The 17,200-nt window shown below is 38.8% G+C and overlaps 1 protein-coding gene across 1 annotated transcript in view; it reads left to right on the top strand.

Moving 5' to 3' along the window:
- TNFAIP8 (TNF alpha induced protein 8) overlaps nucleotides 1-17,200 on the top strand; it is a 65,319-nt gene that overhangs the window by 37,793 nt on the left and 10,326 nt on the right. The gene's annotated exons all lie outside the window — the stretch shown is intronic.

Genomic DNA, 17,200 nt, shown 5'->3' with positions numbered 1-17,200 from the left:
TGGTGGGCTTATTTGTGAATCCATTTGTCACCCGTACTGCTGCTTATTATAGTTTATTATCAGAAAGGAAGTCTTTAGACATACTTTTGTACAGCTCACTCTGTGGTTTTGCTTGCTTTAACTGAAGGCTGCACCAGCAGCGTTTGTACAAAACTAGATTTGCCATATATTGCTCTTGCCATTTGGAAATGAAAGAATGGATGGGCCTCAATAAACCACTTGCAGGGCGGAAAGTGGGTGCTGAACAGGAGGGTATAGAAATAGGTGAGGAGGACAGCACCGGGGAGAGGGAAGAATAGGATGAAATGCTGGATGCCAAGCATGGTGCAGAAGCTGTTGAGGGATCACCTGATCCCTTAAGGCTGCACTTCTTGTAATTCGTTAATCACATGGTAGAAACATACACCAGAGTATCATTCATGGGTCTGCCCGATAGGTGGAAGTATTGTGAGGGCTTCAAAAAGTGCCACAAGCATTATCATCTGAATTGGTTTGAAGTCTGGTGTGCAAAGGGGAAAAAATAAGTTAACAATAAGGAATAGCAAGCAATGACGAACGGGCCAAACCCAGGAGTACCCATACTTTTCAGATCGGGCTTATAGATCAACCTGCTAATGTTTTGGTTTATTTTGTCTCTCTAGCTTTCAGTGAACTGAATTTTCCAAAGATGAAAACAGTACCTGGAACATGGTTGGGTATGCATGTGAAGACAAATGGCTTAAAAATTCTGCACCGTAGATAAGTGAGATGTTAGAGTTGTGCTGTTATATGAAAACACTGAATGCTTTATGATGAAAATAGTATTTCTGATAACAATCGAAAGCTAAGCACTATCTAGATTATCTGGATATATCTGTGTTTTATGGTAGAAGATAAAAAAAATAGAAATCAGGAGTAAAGTTTGGCTACAGCAAAAAAAGATAGGCTATTGTACCCAGTACTTTTAGTTACAAAACTGTATAAACAGTGCTATTAAAATCACACAGCTAATCAAAATTCCTCTTTTTACTGTCAAATAATATTAAACCCCAAATTAACAAAATTGCATAAGAGTTGGAATTTGTTTTTGCCGCACCCACACTACACAGACAGTGCATATTGCACTCTCTTTTGCAATAATAGAACTAACACAACTACAGATGGTATTGCTCTACCTCTGGGTTAGGAAATAACTTTAAAATAGCTTCTTGGTTTGCTAATTTGAATGTCTGTGTGTAACTGTTTAAGCGCATAACTGAAAGCAGAACAACTTAGACACAGTGCAAGAAAACTGAAATTTGACTTTTTTCCCGTGACACTCTGCCCCTCCCTCCACACCTTTCCTCTCCCTGTGCACCATCATGTACACATTATGCCTTTGTGCACCTTCATGGGCACCTGATGTCTGTGGGTGGCAGCAGCAGAAGGCACAGCCAGCAGGCCAGGGCTGCACTGCTTGGCACCCAGGCGGATGCCTGGCTGGTGGATTTCTCAATCCTAGGAGATGGGCAGTGCCAGAGGAGGCTCTGTCCTGGAAGATCTCAGTACTCTGTAGGGATGCCAAAGAGCTCATCTACCAGTCTAAAGCGGCAGGGCTAGAAAACAAAAATGTCTTCTGTTTTATAAACCTCTGCATCATGAAACTAAATGCAGTTATGATCTGCGTGCCTGAAAAAAGGTTGTAGGGGTACTGGAAGAGGTGCATTAAATGGAGCAAGTCGAGGGTACATGTCTGTGTGGTCTTTGACTGCTTACTCAATCAGTAACTTCTATAAAAAGATCTTTCTTTTTATAAAACCTACAAGTTAACAAGGCACCACTTGGAGAAGAGGTAGCTACAGCTCATTTCCTAATGATATCTCAACATGGCTTCCAGGCTTTTGAATTTAACAACTTGTCTAACAACAACTATTATCTTGTACTTTTTTTTTGACATACTGTATAAATATCTCGTTGCCCTTCTGATAGAGCAGCATGTCTGGAGATTCCATAAATGTGTACAGACCAGACAGGCTGCATTTACTTGTGCTTGGGAGATCTTGGACTGAAAGACTCCTATCTTACATCTTGTTTCCTTTCAGAACATTAGTTTGAGAAAAACTCAAATCTTTAAGAATTGGTGAAATAGTGAAATGCATTTACGGTGATTGGTGCACATTACGTTTTAAAAATTATATATATAAAGAAATAATGCATGTGGGTCCTTCAGGACAGTATCCAACATTCTCTTTGTCCTGTGTGAAAGTATGCATTATGTGCCTGTAATCCACACCCACTGAAGAGTGTCAGAAGTTGAAAACTTGTCAAGCCAAACCCCCTTGTATCAGAAATAGGTACAACTTGTTGGGGCTACAGAAGAGAAATGGCGTAAGTTTTCCTTGTATTACTGCATGATTGCTAAATGGCAAAGTTTACATAATCTCTAGGTTATACATTTAAGTATGGTATCTTTGAGTTTACTCCATGAAGACAGCTGGTAGAAAAGCTTTGGTTGTAGTAGTAGTGTGAATGCTGGTACTTTGTTTAACTATACAATCTTATGTGGAACAGTGTAGTGCAACACTTTTACTTTCTCATCATCGACCCACACAATGGTCTCCATCCTTGCTAATTCATGGCAAAGACAATCTCTTCAGCATGGCTGTTGGCACAGCATGAAGAAACCATACCTGCAGTTATGTGCATTACGGTCTTCCAGGGTACTTGTACACCGGTTTCCTTTGTGTCACAGTTGTCACAGTTGTCATGTGTTAGGATGGGAAACCCAGATTTCTTCAGCTGCCATCAGAGTTCTGTCATGTGGCTTCAAATAATTCAGTGCAGTTATAGGTTGGCTTAGTTGTCTTAGAAATGGTTGGTGGCTATCGTCTGTAGCAAGGAGTTGGGCATGGACCGTATTTTTATTGTTTAAAGGTTTGCAATCCATTGACTGTGACATTCTGGAAGAGCAGAAATTATCACCAGACAACCTTAATTACGTTAACCAAGCATGGGGAGATTTTTTTTTAAAAAAAACCATGAATATGTAATGTCTGAAGTGTTACATTACCACTTCCTTCTCTAGAACTGCTCTAGGGCTGTGCAGTAGGAGATTTAGTCTTGCTTCCATGGCAGCTGCCTCCTCTTGAAAACTTCTTTGTGATACTTTTCATGCAGTAGTGCTGCTTCCGCTTTTTTTGTGAACCAAAACATTACAGTCTTTTTTGACATTTCAGCATCGAGCTTCAGAATCTTCTTGGCAGTAATTTTAGCACCGCTTTTGGGCTACAATGTTTTTTATTATTTATTTTAAATATTTATAAAAGACGTAATAGGATTTGCCACCTGTGTATCTAATAAGAAGATGCTTCTGTAAACAGAGCTGTCTCCGTGTGCATTGAGACACAAAACATAAGCAAAGTTTTGAGCTAGGCTGGGGATGTGCAGACGCAGCTACCCATCCTTTCACAGTGCCCCACATATTGCTGTAGTTAGCCACGGCCTGGCTACAGACTGTTCTTTCTGTAGTAACCCTGCCTTAGTCTTAGCAGAAATGAGGACAATTTACAAATGAGCTAAAAAACAAAACAAAACAAAACCAACTAAGTTTTTTGTAAAGTAAAACCAGAAGCTTTCTGTTGTGGCAGAGCAGGGTGTAAAGGACCACATTTCATTGTACCTCTTTGTCTTACCCAGCTTCATGGCTTTTAGACTTTTAGCTACTGAAACTTAGTATGTAAGCCCATTTTCTGGTGTGTGCTACATAAAAGATTTCATTTCCTTCTGGGAATTCTGGCCTTCCCTCTGAGACTGCATCTGCCCAAATGTGTAGTGGGTTTTAAGCACTTCATTTTAGGTTACTTTTCCCTAAGAGAATCTGCCATATAAAATTTAGCTGTACCTACTGATTGTATTCTTAGAGGTTTTGTCATTCGTTTTGTCCTTTCTACTCTTTATCACATGCACAGTTTACGATTAAAGAGGGGTTTTTTTAAGCTTCCAGGCTGTTTAATCATCAAGAGATACAAAAATCTGTATGGATGCTTTGATAACTGGCTCTTCCCTGCAGGTGAGGTAGTGTCATCCTTCACCTGGGCTCTGGTGCTGTCCACAGACTCTGCTTAATTTTTACCTGCCTTATTCTGTAACTTTTACTGGCTTTCTAAGTAAAATTATTTGAGTTCATTGGGTGCAGACTGTGAAGAATAATGTGATAATGACCTCATGATCAAATGCCATTACAAGTCCCTACTTAAGATCAGAAAATTGCCTACCTAAACACTCTTTCGTCTGGTTGGGGGTCTTTTCAGCATATGCATATGTTTTTAAGAAGCATGACAACCAAAATGAAACATTAAAAAAAAACCCACCAAAAACCATTTCTGGAGTCTGAATTGAGAACTTGCACGCAGGAGGAACAGGGCTGAGTGACGAGATGCGACCTTGACTCCGTAGGGAAGAAACAAAACAAAATCATTGGGTTTTTATTATCAGTCCAGAGAGGTCTGAAGTTTCTGAGAGATTTGAGAAATCTTAATTTGCAAAACTTGCTGACATTTAACCACAAGGCTCATTATCTCCCTGTATCTGTCTGTCATCTAAAATAACATCTCTCTACCAATGCTCCCTTTGATTAAAGGACCCCAAAGGCTATTGCAGTTCATTTTCACTAACAGTGTGTTTCTTCCTGTTCCTCCTCTATTCTGTGTGTGGGTTTTTGAGTGTTTTCAATCTACTAAACAGTAATTACCCCAAAACAGTAATTTTTTTTTTATTATTTTTTTTTTTAACTTGTAACATGTGGCTAGTCCAGTGTTGTAATCACTTTTTCTTCTGTGATACTGTTTAGGGTAATATTCACTTTTATTCTCTGTGCTTTGAAGGATGCAGCTGATGTGCTTTGCCACACTGCAGGGGACAATGAGGCCTGTAGAAGATGGCTAGCTTCTCAAGGAATGTCCTTAAGGGACCCATGGAGTTGTGTGTCGTGCAAAATTAAAATTGGCAGTGTCACCAAGAGCCTTTAACTAAAATGAGATCTTTCTTGGGCATGGGAGAAGTACATGGAAAAGGATAGTCCTTATCATGAACAAAATCACTCAAAATAGGACAAAGATTGCTGACATTCTGAAGTTACTATTTACCCCCATCTCCAAACTTTGGCATAGCTGAAGAATTCATACTGCCCTTCCTGACTCTGTACCTTTTACTTACAGAGCATCCTACCTACTGACTTTCTTCCCATAAGCTTTAATGAACACAGTTGAATGTTACAGTCTGAAATGCTTAATGTTTTTTTTCCTATGTGCCTCAGTTGTGTGCAGCTGACAGCTCTGGCTCTTTCTGACTTCATCTTGAAAAGCGCTAATTTCTTCTTGACTCTAGTAACACGCTTGCTAGCTGTTTAACAGTGTTACTTCCATGAAGACCCTGACAGCCCTTCAGGCACACGCGTTTAGGCCTGTGAGGGGAGGGTAGGTGGGAATTTGGTTGCATGTCGGAGCTGCCAGAGCCATCAGGACTTCTCCTGAGAGCCCATGCCTCTCTTTTTTTGTCCGAGCAGTCACGTTTCCACTGAGGTTTTGTCCTGTTCGCTGTGCTAAAAATACATTACATGAGTAAGTAGGAAAAGATGGTTCCTTTTGACTGTGATTTTACTGGAGGCTGTGCCAATTGGAAAATAGGTTTCCAAGTAATTCCCCCTGATTTTGATCCAAAGGCACGTATGATGCATGGCGAGTTGGGCGGTGGCTGCATAAGACCCCTGTTCTTTTGCTGTGCTCTCAAACAATTTCATGTAACAGTTAATTGGCTTTTCTAGGATGCAGGGGGTCTGTAGCACAAAGAAATCACAGTTTTTCCAAGAAGGAAAGGTGAATTGCTCCTTTCAGGGTAGACAGCACCATGCACTGAGCATGAGTGAAAGAAAAAATAATTATTTCGTTTAAACTACCTGAAAGAAAGCTGCTGCTTGTAATCTTTTAAGCATGTATTAAGTCATCCTGTATTAGTCAGTGTAATTATGGAGGCTACAGAACTAATTCCAGATAGTAACCAGTGTTGAAATGCACAATTTAGGCTTAAAAAAATAATTGATTTAAATTAGATTTTCTTGCAAGTTAAGAGAGCCCCAGTCTGATTGTCAGTTACCACAATCAGACACTGCTCTGTGCTCAGGGCTTTTTCTGGTCTCCCCTCCTTGCTTTCCCATACCACGTTGGCAAGCTGCAACAAGTGAAACTCCACCCTTCCTACAGACTGGGGAGAGAATAAAATGCATAAACAGCGACTGCTGGCGAGTAAAATGAGGGTTTCTCTGAAGGTGCTGGTTTTCCAGACAGTCGCTGGTGTGCAGTGGAGAAAGGGGCGGGATCATTTTCAAGTAGCTTAGCTGCGATTTGCTGAATTCATAGACTTTTCCCCTTAAATTCCCAACCCTCTCTCTGTTTTTTTTTTTTTTCTTTTTTTTTTTTTTTTTTTTTTGAGAAGTTGACTTGCGGCTGCTTCTCAGTGTGCACGTCAGCTGTAATCTGGTCACCAGTGCCTTGCGCTGAAATCATGAGTTCAGAGGCTGATGAACCCAAGGAAGGTACGTTTTTTAACTATTTTCACAGGAGAGGAAACGTGCACGGTGCACGCTTGCTTCGCCGGTGCTGCTTTTGTGAGCATGGAGGAGAGTTTCTGCCTGCTTTAGCTTACGGGTATTCAAAGGGGAGGGAAATATGCCTGGGCAAAATCATCCAAAGCTCTGCCAATTTCACTGGATATGAATTGACTGAGGTGTTGGCAGCCAGGGATATCTCTCTGTCTCAGCAATGGTAATTTACCTGTACATGAAATACTCGTAAGTGGAAGAAATGGTGTTTCGAAACACTGGTAGTAGAATATCGAAAGAGGAAGATTTTTTTTTAATTTGGAAGAACTGTATTTTTCAGCAAAAGAGGAAGTTGCATGGGGGAGAAGTGAAAGGATTATTTGGGGAATAAGCTTGAATGCCGCTTACTTCCCTGTCTGAATGAGCGTGCGTGCATGCATGTGTGTGCACGCGTGTGCCTGTGTTTAAGGTGCAGAGGAGTGTGCCAAAGCTACAGGGTTTCATTTACTGCTTCTGGAGTGGAACGTGTGGAGGAGCTGGAAGTGCTCCAACAAAAATACAATTATTCACTAGTGTTGATTGGGAGGGGGTGCGAGCCAGGGTAGGACAGTAGGGAGCAAGCGGGGGAGGAGGGCAATTTCCTGAAAGTGCCTATATACAAAAGAGCATTTATACAGAAGAGGGAACAGGGCAGGAGTGGGGTTATACACTGGATTTCTTAGAACAGAATTGATGTTTCATGGTTATGACTAGTCCTTAGGGAGACTCAAACTTACAGAGATCCAGTATGGCTCAGAAAAATAATTAAAAAACCCCCAACAGATAAGGAAGCAGTAAGGCAACCTAAGCATTTTGGTTTTGGTGAAAACAAGACATTTTCAGAATAATTCAGATGGTTTTCCCCTCACGCTTGATACGACTTCCTCACTTCAAGAGTAACATTATCAGAGACCTCTACGTGCTTACTCATGTAAAAGAGTATTTTGTTTATTTGCAGAAAAGTCAGCTTGGGCTGTATCAAACTTAATGCTAATAATGCTGATAGAACCTAGTTAGTAATAAAGCACAATAGCCTGCATTTTGATGAGAATTACATCGATGCTGTTTTCTTTTTCTTATTTCTTCTGGTCGAATGAACAGAAGAACTAAAAGGCAGCTTTAATCTTTTTTCCCAAGAAGATTCTGTAGCACAGATTTATCAAAAAGCAGAACTGAGAAAAATATTACTGTATAGAAACTGTTTGAAAAAGACAATATGTGAATAAGAACGTGGCAATTCTCCCTCAGTTTTACAGCAGGAGAGATCAGCATGCATGCCATAGCATGAATGATCCTCTGGTTTCATACAGGAAGCTCCAGACAATTTTACCAAGTTGGCTATATTTGAAATGTAAATTTTCTTGTTTAAAGAAACCTCTTACCTTCTTAGATAACTGAGATTCTTAAAATAATCTGAAAATATTTTTGCCTTTCTCTGCATTTCTTTTGAAACAATTTGAGATGCCAGGATCTTCATGCCGAAAAAAGCATTTGGAGCAGGTGGCTGAGATAGGAAAGAAAGGGTAGCTTTTTGGTTAGTTATTTTTAGCTGGGAAAATATTTGGGTTTTGCTGTCCTGTGATTTTAATAGGTTAGAATGGAAAATAAAAACACTGGCCATTGTGGGAAGATGAGGTACAGATGACACTGAGGATGTTTTTCAGTCGATCTGTAAATACAAATTCCTTAGTAATCTCCTTTGGATTAAAAAATGCTATTTACAGTATTCCTGGTAATATACTCCCACCTGTAAAGGAGTAATTTAGAAGATTCATGAGAAAAGGGGGTTTAGTGTGTATGTGAATAAAGACTGAAATTAACAGGTGAATATGTAGAACTGCAGCTTTTACACTATTTTGCCTAGTCTGATTGAACATGGCATGAAAGATCACCGATCAAAATATTGAAAAATACAGTCAAATACCTGTGCATTTATAGTGGTCCCGTGTATGTGGCATAAAATAAGCATTCAGAGTCTTTCAACTAACTAGCTCCTTTTAATCAAGAAACTGCTTTTTGCATAAAGAAAATCAATGCTTCACAAATTCAGACTGAATTTGAGGCTCAAGCTTTTGACACTGAGAATATATAATCTTTTAAGTGGTTTACCAAAGGGTGTGTGTGGTTGATTTCTCCTTTAGGTGCATGACTGAATTCACTCTAAAAGAGAAATTCTGATTTACCCACAAATTATGAGGTCCAGCTGGGTAATTCGTATGTAACAGTCTGTGACTGTTTATGGAAGGGGTAGAGGGTACACTTGGACAATTATAAAATAGTTATTTTACCAGATTCTGTAGATTTTAAGGCCAAAGCTAGCAATGAAAGCATAGTGGTTAATATGCTACATGCTAAAAAGTGAAAGGAGAAGAAAACTACAGGAAAAATGTTACTTTAATATTGTAAGCAAAGGCAGAATTTTTCTATTTTCCTTAAAGCAGCTCAGGTGGCCAGGGAAGCATCACTGGCCAGAAGATAGTCAAGAGATACATAAGGAGCTCTGAAATTCAGTTGCAGCTTCCAGGTGTGATGCTCGGACCATGTGTTGTAATGTCAGCTTGAATGGCAAGAACTGGGGGCACAGTAATAGCGGTGAACATCATGTATGTTCTGACAATGATCTGATGCTGAAGTGAGCAATACTTCACTTCCAGCTACTTTATGTAAGTGAATTGCAGTACGGGGAGAACACTGAGATGTCTGTAAGAGTAGATTTAATGGGTTAATATGGATTATTTTTTAAAATCTGCACAACAAGATCAAAGACCATAGGTTTTTACTACTGTAAAAATGAACTATACCCATTGTTACAGTGAAACCCAAAATCAACATAAATTTAGAATGGCAAACTCCTGAAGATTTTCTTTTTTATAATTAATTGAAAAAAGGTAGAGTCTTTGACCTCAAGTTAAATCTTTACTTTTTAGCAGGGACTTGGAGTAAAAAGACAATGCTAGAAGACAATAATTACTTCAGTGTATTTTGTACTAATTTCTGGATAGTGGGTATGCAGCAGTGTATCTGGGCTTTTCAGCTTCTGTCTTTGATCTCTGCATGGTCCATATTAGGATGGTAACATGAAACAGGTTTGTTTGGGTTTTTTTTCTCCCATTGTGCTGCTTACAATCTTTGTATTCATCTATATATCACAATGCTGTGGTAAGTATGTGTGTATGGCATCAATCTGTATTGCCTTTACAGATTCCAACAACTGTCATGATATAAATAACCCTGGCACGTTTTCTTGTAGTTACTTTTGCCCTGGATGAAACAAAGAGCATGGTAACATCAAGAAGAAGAGTATAGCATTTAACTGCATGGCATAATTTCAATCTAGTGTTGCATGATGGCATGTCATGTACCAAATGGTTTCAGGCTGTTATTTGACTTAATTCCTTTCTGAGATCTGAAGGAAATATTCTTAATGCTGGCATTATTTTGAAAATATATATCATTAATATACCTTTTTTAATACATGCCAATTCCAGTTAAAATTACTGCGGAATTAATGGATTCCTTACATAGTATTTCTTCAATAGAAGGAAACAGTAATTTATGTAAAGCTTCAGAAAATTTCAGCTTCATTCTGCAGGTTTTATGTTATAGGCTTTATGTTATATATTGAGAAAACAACAGGAGATAAATCTAATGTCTAAAAGGAAAAATAAAATAATAACAGAGTGAATGTAATACATTAGCCTATCAAATGATGGATATTGTACTACAAACTCAGAAGCAGTGACAGGCTGCGCTGCACCTTTATCATACTTAGGTTTAAGTACCACATTTCATGGGGGAGAGAGATCTCTGCATTCCTACAAGCACCTAGAGCTTTTTTAGACACAATTAGCATTTTTTAATCCAATTGAGATTACTGAGGAATGAGCTCACCTGTTTTGTTCCTTTTAGAGCTCAAAACAGAGGCACGGGTTATAAAATCACACAGCACTCACTGTTTTGAGAAGTCAGTACTCCCTCCTGTAAGTAGTCATGTATTTGCTTTGACATTTTTCAGTCACCTCTTATCGTGTGAAAGTTTTTCAGGGTAGAATTGTGTTCATTTAGATAAAAAAGATTGTCTGCTCTTGTGCTCCTTACTCCATCCAAAACATTGATAGGAATCTGTAACATATGATTCTCCACTATCTCCAAAACTAGCATTTGCTAGAACCTTTTATACTTTTGTGATAGTGAACGGGAAGATCCAAACTACGCAAGTAGAGTGTTATCCATACATAAATGCAACAGGTGATGACAGTCCAGTTTCATGTTAACTTTTGAAGTCACAGACTGTTTTCAGGCAAAATTGGAATAAACAGCATGAAAACCATAAGATTAAACAGGAATGGGATGTCTCAGTGTCCTCTTTTGGACCCAAATCTGAATGGTTTTGTGTGAATTGTTATAGCTTTGACAGCTGCCAAAGTTAAAGATTGTCCCCTTCTCTTTCGTGGAGCTCATTTTTCCGTATGAAGCTGCGGGGAACCAGCACAGGCAATTAGTGCTTACCCCACATACTAGACCCACCTTATGCTCTCCCTCTGAAGACTACGAAACATGGGCTTCATTTGTTTCACTTGCTCTTTGCCTACCCTCCCTTGTCAAAACAATAGTCTCCGTAAAACATTAAGGCCAGTGAAACAGGGGCCTTTTGTTGAGAGTAGTCTGAAAAGTTCAGGAGCAGGAAGAATCATCCGGTCCCAGTGGACGTGTCAGAGATCTAGATTAGTCAATTTGAGGATTTTTTTATTCCACAAATAACTTGCCTACTGCTGATGAAGAGAATTAAAAGATTACTGGAGTCATACATATCACATAAGCAGCTCTATAAATCAGAGCGGTGCTTAACAATTTGGCATTTTGTGTAATCCCTTCTATAGACTTTTAGAATTCAAGATTAGCAGGACAAGCTATAGGCAAAATACATCATTTTACTACAGGAAAGAAGGAAGGAAGGAAGTAAGCTTATGACAAATTGGAAAGAAAGCATTATTACTAACTGGACACTGTAATACTATATCACATAAGCACGGGGAAAGTGTTGCCAGAGGTGCAAAGAGTGGAGGTGTGGGTAGAAGGAAAAGCAAGAAGCTAACCTCTTGAATGAAGGAGGAGCAATGGGAAATTTGGAGGAAATAAGACCATGGTGCACAGGCCAGTCAGAACTGCTAAATATTCTTAATGTAGTTTGGAGGATTGTACATTTAATAAAGCAAGATACAGGAAATGTATAAATGGCTTTGAGGACAGAAATATAAGGCCATGGTTTGTAGTACAGCTCCTGCAGCTCCATCAAGATGAGGGCATTTGAATATCTTGGTAAGAGCACTGACTTAAGGCTGTTAAACTGTAAGACTCTGGAAGCAGCTCTACATCTCTCCCCTTAAAAATTGAAAAAATGGTTTTATTTTCCTGGCAAATCAGGGTAACCTTTAAGATAACCTATTTTGTGAATGGATTAGGTCGCTGCTCTCACTGCTGCTTCTGCAGGCTCAGAATTGAATGGGTTGAACTGGCGGGTTTTGTTGTATACCACATTTGGAAGTCCATATGGAGTAGCTGTCTTCTGCAGAACACTTCATTCCCCACATACTTAGCAATCACTTCCTTGTGCTGTTGGAGCAGAAGAGGAAGCTAGGTGGTAATGTGAGCAGGGGCCGCTGGATAAGCAGTAGCTGTAGCTGGTAGGTTACTTCAGAGAATCACTGAAAGTCTTAACAGGTTAATCATTTAGCTGCAATTGTCGGGTTGAATGCTAGATTGCTTTGAGAAAATTCCATTAATATAATTATACTTAATGCGATCAAATCTTTTAATCCATAGCAAACTGTAAGACTCAGGTGTTTAATTTCAAGTAAGATACAGTCCCTTGAGCTATTTGGTCAACAGAGAGACTCATAGATTAACTGAGGCTGCCGAGAACTTCTGGAGGTCATTGGGCACAACCTTCCACTTAAGGCAGAACCAGCTTTGAAGCTGGATCCAAATTCAGTGTTAAATGAGGTTGCTTAGGCTTTTTCCAGTCAAGTTGATAGTGTCTTCAAGAGTGGTGGTCCCACAACTTCTCTAGCAACATATTCCAATATTTGACCACCTTTGCTATGAAGGTGGTCATTCCCAATGAGAGTTCCCCTTGATGCTTGTGTCTGTTGCCTCTTGCTATTTTGCTGTGTATCCTTCAGAAAGCCCCTTGCTCTAGTCTTCTCGTAACTACTCAGTAACAAGTTAGATGTATTGGTTAGGTTCACTGTTAGTCCTTAGGTTGAGCAAACCTGCTGCCCTCAGCCTGTCCAGCTTTGTAACCATCTTGGTGGCTGTCTGCTGCACTTGCTTCAGTTTGTCAGCTCCTGTTTTGGGGAAATTGGGGAGCCCAAAACTGGACACAGTATTCTGCATATGGGAAGGTAGTACTTTGTTTTAAAATTCTACCAGTCTCTTCCATCTTACAAAATTAATTGTTGTACTGGAGACTTAGTTTCCCCATCTTCCTTTCATTTATCTGTTGATGACAAGATTTGCTATATTATGGTACTTTTTAGACCCTTGGGTTATTTTCCTTGGGGAATTTGCAAGCTATGTGCTGTCATAAATGAGACTGGAGGTTAAGAGATCAGTGAGCAAAAGTCAGTGAATCTCTGGAGAATCAAAAGAAGTGTCAGTGGAAGGGAAGAGCCTTGCACCTACATTTGGAAAGGCTGTTTTCTTGATCAGCATTATTTCCAAGTATAGCAACAGGCTGAATGAATGGCTTCTAAGAATAATGAGTATTTTGTAATACATGTGCCAGGGATACATAAGGAAAATGTAATACTTAGATATTAATTATAATTTCTAATTTTTATTCAAGAGCACAGATCATTCCTTTAATCAGTAATGATTTATCATTTCGTCAAGTATTCTGTTAAATGTTACTGTTTCATAAGGGTGATTAAATACTGCTTTTTGAGAAGCAAATTGCTTCCCTTCCCCCCCCTCTCTCCTCAGGCATTTAGACTCTCTATAAACACATTTAGGTAATAAATAAAGCAAATGAAAACTATATTGCAGGTGTTATTTCAACCTTCTGGACTGATTTTTTTGTTACAATTAGATTACAAAATATGGTAAGAGGAGAGCATTTCATAGAGGTGTGAAAGACCTACTGATTTTTATGCTACTTTATGAAACAACTGTTTTTCTTTTTTCATACATCACACTCCATAGAAGAAGTAGTAGGCTAAAAATAGTTTAATGCATTGCATAATGGCTTTAAAGCCAGAATGACTTTTTTAATGTTTAGGGATTAATTTTTCATGTTTGCTCATAGATACTTCACAGATTCGGTAGTATCCAGTGGTAGTACTGTTAGTAGTAACAGTTGCTGTGTATGACTTTGTAAGGAATTTGAGTGCTTAAGCCGACTGTTTCTGCATTAATAAATAGCACCAATCTGAACATTAGTCTATTGACTTTAACATTTTTTTGTACTGTGTGAAATCTGGAAGCTACGGATTTTTATGTTTTCTGTCTGCCTCAGTAGATCTGCTGAGTTCCTTATGTTTTTTAGTGGTAGGTGTACACTTTTGTGGATGCATCTCCATCATGACTACTGAACAGGATGCACTGTGGGATTAGTGGTGCAAAGGCAGCTGACAGCATCTTGGTTCTTTTAACCATAACATCAGCAAAAGCACAAGCCTTAAATCTGCTGTCCATTGGGCACAGTCTTGTTTTGAGCGAGAAGGAGAGAAACTGAGAAGCCTGTCCTTTGAGAGTTTCATTCTACATTCAGTATTTCAGGATGTTTTCTTATAAATTTTGGGTTTCTTCGTAAGATTCTCTGCCTGAGTTGGGGTGTGGTTTTATTCAGTTTCATCAGTTGTTTCCCTGTCAAAATTCAGTTTTGTGGTTCATTTCTAGTGCTTGACTGGTTAGCAAGTAGAGAGCCTGCACCTCTGCATAGCATGGCGGATTCAGTCTGAGGAACCTGGGATCCAAAACCTTCATCACAGCTCTGTTGCAGCAGAAGGAGTGTAGAGGATTGAATACGCACTGTATAAATTAATTTATTTTTCACTACCTTTTGCTGAGTTCAGTACTGATATTTGTAACTACACAGATTAGTAATGAAAGATCAAAGTTCTGTTTTGCATAGCAGTAGGGGAAACCTGCATTTCAGTCTGATATACAATATACAAATGTTGGAGTGTCTACAGCGAGTCCTGTTCCTGATGGCAGTTTACAGTAATGAGAATGAATTGCAGTAAAGTGGGAGTTAGCATTTAATTTATTTGAGAGTGTTCATCCTTGCAAGGTTTGTAATTTGAAATCCACAGACATATTCAGAGATGTGTTTTACTTATCTATGAAGGTCAGTAGTTGCAGGTTTCTCTAAGGCATTGGTAGCAGACATGTTATTTCAGTGGACCCCTAAGAATGAGATACCCTCAAGTCTTGATCACTTCATACAGGAATTAATAAAGCACTGAATCAGTGCATGCACCGGCAAGCTTCTACTTAATTAACTTCATTAGGTATGTAGGAAACTTTCACTGTGAAAAATGCAGAAATGCCCTTGTTTTAAAATGCAAGGCTTTCATGAGATCTGTTTTTGCATTTACGATGTCCACTTTACCAAACTATTCTACAAGACCAGTTTTATTTCTAGAAAGAAGAAAATTCTGGTTTAATATTAGCAAAAGCAAGTAAATGACACTGGTGATTCTAAGGGCTATTTTTTCCTACTTGGAAAAGAGAAAATGAATGAATGTTTCTATTCACTTAAAAAAAAAAAAACTTATATTAAAAATATTCGCTGAGAAATAGTGACTTAGACTTCAGAAACTAACAAAGAACTCAAAACAATGAGAATTTGAGCAGCTGTGAACAGAAATAGTGGATACTTCAAGAAGGGGTAAGAATAAAGTTTGGCTCTGGTGCCTACATCTATGATAAGATGTTTTCATCAAGCTCATAGCCTTGTCCTCAATGCTGGAGATGAGGGATTTAGAAGTCTGTGATGCAAGACGTCACTGTCCTGGATGTTTGTTTACACTAAACTTTCTTTGCAACAAACAGTTGGCATTAGAATCATATGAAAGAGATGTAAATTATGGTGGATTTAGATGTTGATCAGTAGGTAACAAGCCACAACAAAATGCCATGCATCTTGGGAGGGGAGGATAGTAGTACCATGGTTAGATGAAGAGAAACTGTTGACATTTTTATTTCAGTGCAAAAATGTAATGTAACTAGTTTGAAATTTAGATTTATGGTTTTTATTTTCACTACTTGAGGTCTTTCCTTCTCCAGGTTCAAATTTGCATTCTTTCCTTCTTACTTTTTGGATAATAATCCTGAAAATCTCAAGCTACAACATTTCCTGGTGGTGGACATTCCTCCATAGCTGATCAGTGCTGTTCATCGCCTACTTAAAAATACCATTTGTTGACAGTGCAAAGTAAAGAAGCTGGACATTTAAATTCTACAGTAGTCAACAGCTGTGAAAAACAGTGCACTCAAACTCCTACACCTTGCCCTGAGGAGTGAATTACAGAATAGATGCAGGTTTCACAGAATCACAGAACTGTTGAGGCTGGAAGGGACCTCTGGAGACTGTCTAGTTTTAGTCAATAAATATATTTGCAACATTTAAAAATGAATAGGATGGCTAATGCTTTCCTAGGTATCAAAGTTCTGTAACCAAATAATGCTGCTTCCTGACATAAAAGAAAATGATAGTCACACACGTTTAACCAGAAGATTTAATTTTACAGAAGAACAAGTTGCTAACAGTACTAAAGACCTAATTTTTCTCTTACGCTTTATATTCTACTAGGATTTAATGACATTAATGAAAGCAAAACCAAACTCTAAAGATACATGGGGAGGTGGACCTGGGTTTTGGCAGTCTCAGTTTAGGTGTTATTAAGTCAAAGATTTTAAAGGTTTGGTTTATTTTTTTCCCAGTAAGTGTTATGTATAGAAATACTTTGCATAATTTTTCAGCTGTTTTGAGCGCTGGTTTTGAATTGGAGATGCCAGGAATAAAGCAAACCAAGTGGAAACAAACTGGAGTCAAAGCAAAGGCTCCAAAAGATAGACTGTGCATTTGAGTCTTGGGGAGCCTGTTCTGAACTGACAGCAAGGGTGTAAGGGAATGAAGGAGAGAAAATACTCTCAACCATTGATTTAATGGCTGAGAGTTCGGATGAAAGTCCTGGTAGCTGTAGTATGGATACAGGGGGAACAGGCTGTGCCTACTAAATATTGGGAGAAAAAATTAAAATGGAGCGGTTCATTTATTTTGCTCCTTATGGAAGAGGAGAGTAAGGAAAATGTTGCAGTGGCAATGGAGGAGACCACTACAGCCACCAAATGTAGTCCTCCATAATCACAGGTACTGTGAATGATTGGTGCGGAAGAGTAGACAAAGCATGTATTCTGTGTTCAGCCATGCATGTAATGCCAGAAAACTTATCCTTCATCCTAGAAAACAGGTAGTGAAAAATTAAAAACTGCGAAAGAGGTGAAGGGTGTCACTAGTGTCCCAGGCCTAAAGAACAGCCAGTATCTGATAAGTAAAATTCTTACATGGCATATTTCCTTGTGTTTTATAATTTGCATTTC

Source organism: Numenius arquata, chromosome Z, assembly GCF_964106895.1.
Source record: "Numenius arquata chromosome Z, bNumArq3.hap1.1, whole genome shotgun sequence".
Lineage (NCBI taxonomy): Eukaryota > Metazoa > Chordata > Aves > Charadriiformes > Scolopacidae > Numenius > Numenius arquata.
This window is presented reverse-complemented; position numbering and strand designations above follow the sequence as displayed.